The following is a 3,966-nucleotide window of genomic DNA, read 5'->3' as shown; positions in this document are numbered from 1 at the left end:
TGGGATTACAGGCTTGAGCCACCGCGCCCGGCCACAAGTTTTGATTTTTTATGCCTCATTTGCTTCTAAAAAATGTGCAAGCAGAGGATGGAGCCGTTGCGTGTGTGGCAGGTGCTGTGGAGGCCCAGGGAGGACGCCAGGAAATGAAAAGTGTGTGGCTCAGACATGGGCCTTGAAGCTTCCTCACAAGGAAGAAGAAAAGGCGGGCTAGAGGTTCTTGGGTGATAACGATGAGAAATAAGAGCCAGGTCTATATTCCCTGGCTTCTTGTATTTCTCTTCAGCAAATGTTTCTGTTCTTCAGGCAGCTTAACAGCAAAATCGCATTTCATTTGTTGAAATATGACAAAATTGGGCAGAATAAGAGGCTCAGGATGCTGTAGTGAAAATGAGCTATAAAATTTAAATAAATGTTAAGTGAATTGGCCTCAGGCATTTTCTGGAGTTAAAACAAAGCTTGGATCTTTCTCTACTTGAGTAAGAGCTTTTATTTCTCTGTTATGGTGGCCATGACTTCTTGTGAAAGTGCTCCTGTTCCCCACACTAATCTAGTCCTTCAGAAGAAAGAGCAAGGAAAGCTCCTTTTTCACCCTTCATTTTCTCTTTATCCCATTGTAGTAAGAAGAATCCAGCTTGGGTATCTGGAAAGGCACCCAAGAGAAGCTGACCCCTACAACATCTGTAGTCTGAGGGCTGTGAGGTGACCGTGAGTGTCAGGGTGTGAATGAGAAAAAAAGGCTGGACACTTGTGAATCAGATGGGGCTGCTATGCGGGACAGAAGTCAAAAGATTCTTGAATTCACTCTGGAAAACTGATTTAGCCAGAAGGATCATAGAGAGAGAGAGAGAGAGAGAGAGAGAGAGAGAGAGAGTGTGTGTGTGTGTGTGTGAGAGAGAGAGAGAGAGAGAGACAGAGAGAGAGAGAGAGAGAGAGAATTTAATAATATACAAGTGTTATGGTCAGGCAGGAACAATAAATACCTCTCACATCAAAAGTACTGAAGCACAGGCCAGGCACAGTGGCTGTCCCCTGTAATCCCCAGCACTTTGGGAGGCTGAGATGGGTGGATCACCTGAGGTCAGGAGTTTCACACCAGCCTGGCCAACTTGGTGAAAGCCTGTCTCTACTAAAATTACAAAAATTAGCTGGGCATGGAGGTTGGCACCTATAATCCCAGCTACTGGGGAGGCCGAGGCAGGAGAATCGCTTGAACCCAGGGGCAGAGGATGCCCTGAGTCAAGACCGAGCCACTGCACTCCAGCCGGCATGACAGAGCAAGACTCCATCTTGGGGTGGGGTGGGGAGGAAGTACTAAAGCAGCTGGTCTTGGTGGCTCACACCTGTAATCCCAGCACTTTAGGAGGGTGAGGCGGGTGGATCACTTGAGGTCAGGAGTTCGAGAGCAGCCTGACCAAAATGGTGAAACCCTGTCTCTAATAAAAAAACAAAATTAGCCGGTCATGGTAGAGAGCAACTGCAATCCCAGTTACTCAGGAGGCTAAGGCAGAATTGCTGGAACCTGGGACGCGGAGGTTGCAGTGAGCCAGGATAACGCCAATGCACTCCAGCCTGGGCAGCAGAGTGAGACTTTGTCTCAAGAAAAGAAACTACTGAAGCAAAGCAGAGAAGTACTATTATTTGTCCTGTGAAACTCTAAACAGATAAAAAATACGGATCTGAATTAAAGGGGCAGCTTCTCAAACATTTACCTTAACTGAGAGTCTTCGCCCCAAATGACTAAGATTAGCAATACATTCTCATAAAACCAAATTAATGAGATGATCTCTGGTTATTGAGAAAAGGAAGTAGAATAAAGAGGGAAAGTGGCCGGGTGCAGAGACCCCCGTGTCTACAAAAAAGTACAAAAATGAGCCCGGTGCAGTGGTGTGCACCTGTAGTCTCAGCTACTCTGGAGGGTGAGGCAGGAGGCTTGCCTGAACCTGGCTGGCAGTTATGAGCTACGATCGTGCCACATAGCACTCTAGCCTGGGTGACAATGTGAAACCCTGTGAAACAAAAAAAAAAAAAAAAAAATTGAGAAAGTAACTTTTCTCTAAAAATGGCCAGTGGTTTTACATTCAATTTTTTGAGGCAACTGATTGACTCAGGAACTAGAACTACTTCCGAGATTCTTTAAGCCAACTCCCTTCATATATGAGTAAACTGTGACCCAGAGTGATTCCAAATCTTGGCCAAGGCCCACAGTAGGGAAGTGGTGGAGGGGGAGGCAGCACCCAGCTTCAGAGTCCTCGCTCCACATCCTGGATGAAAAGACCCCTGAGGCTTCCTGGTCAGGGTTGGGCCTTCAAATGTGGGGGCAGTGGCACTGGGATAAAAAGACGCTGCTTTTAATATTCCCTCATTAAAAAAATTTGAATTTAACATCTGCTACAGAGGAAGAAAATAAATTCCACTGGCCTCCTTTTTTGTTTTCTCTCTCATTTAAGAGTGGGGGCGGAAAGAGGGCCTGGAAGTTGAAAGACAGCAATATGAGCCATGAAAACACTGTGTGATCCGCAGTTAGAAAGTGAATGGTTCACAGATGCCACCAAAAAAGAAAGAAAAGAAATGGGGAAAAGCAGTCTTGAATCAAGAGCGCAGCTCCTGTCCCAGTACGGTGGCTCACACCTGTAATCCCAGCACTTTGGGAGGCTGAGTTGGATGGATAGCTTGAGGTCAGGAGTTCAAGACCAGCCTGACCAACATGGTGAAACTCAGTCTCTACTAAAAATACAAAATTAGCCAGGCATGGTGGTGCGTGTCTGTAATCTGAGCTACCTGGAAGGCTGAGGCAGGAAAATTGCTTGAATCCAGGAGGCGGAGGTTGCAGTGAGCTGAGATTGTGCCATTGCACTCCAGCCTGGGCAACAAGAGTGAAACTTCATCTCAAAAAAAGAAAAGAAAAGAGAAGAAAAAGATTATGGCTCCTTACCTTTCACATCAACCAGGTAAAATAAATCAGTGTAATAAACAATATCTTTACTAATATCCTCCTGGGGTATTTATTCACTTGGTACAAGTGACAGTAGAGAAATATGTAACGTGTTTTCTATTAGGAAGATTTCTACACTTATTCATCCTAGTCCTAAGCTAATGAAAGTGGACATTGTTGTCTTGGAGGTTCATTCTTCACAAAGTCAAAGAACCAATCAGACTAGAAATTCTTTTCTTTCTTTTTTTTTTTTAGAGAGAGACGGGATTGGGTGATGTTGCCTAGGCTGGTTTTGAACTCCCGGTCTCAAGCTGTTCTCCGGCCTCAGGCTCCTGAGTAGCTGGGATTACAGGTACAAGCCACTCTGCCCTGCCCAGACTAGGAATTCTAAGCAAAGACAGGGGTGAAATGTGACTAGTTGCTGCCAAAAGACTATGACATTAGTGCACCAAGCCAGTGAAAGCAGACAAAAGTTCATTCCTACGTTTTTCCATCTTTTACACCAGGTATTGCCTCCCTATTCAGCCTGGTGGAAAACTCCCCCTGTGGTTTCCCAATAGGCTTTAAAAAAATTGTGAATTCAGAACTAATCTAATAGAGAAGCCTGGAAGATGGGGAACAGATGCTCCTTGATGGTTGGCTGGGGGATTTAGTTATAATAGTATGAGTGAGGTTTCCCAATTACTGTTAAACACAGACAAGTATATTTTGTTCATTTTAGATTATAATTAATGATAGATATCTTATTTCTGTAGAATGCTGGTGATGTAAAAGGTCTTAATTAAGAATGTGTTGCTCGGCGCGGTGGCTCATGCCTATAATCCCAGCACTCTGGGAGGCTGAGGTAGGCGGATCACCTGAGATCGGGAGTTTGAGACCACCCTGACCAACATGGAGAAACCCCATCTCTACTAAAAAATACAAAAGTAGCCGGACGTGGTGGTGCATGTCTGTAATCCTAGCTACTCGGGGGCTGAGGCAGGAGAATTGCTTGAATCCGGGAGGCAGAGGTTGCAGTGAGCCGAGATCGCGCC

The sequence above is a fragment of the Cebus imitator genome, unplaced genomic scaffold (genome assembly GCF_001604975.1).
Source record: "Cebus imitator isolate Cc_AM_T3 unplaced genomic scaffold, Cebus_imitator-1.0 Scaffold113, whole genome shotgun sequence".
NCBI classification, from domain to species: domain Eukaryota; kingdom Metazoa; phylum Chordata; class Mammalia; order Primates; family Cebidae; genus Cebus; species Cebus imitator.
The sequence above is the reverse complement of the archived record's forward strand: the minus strand, read 5'-3'. Positions refer to the sequence as shown.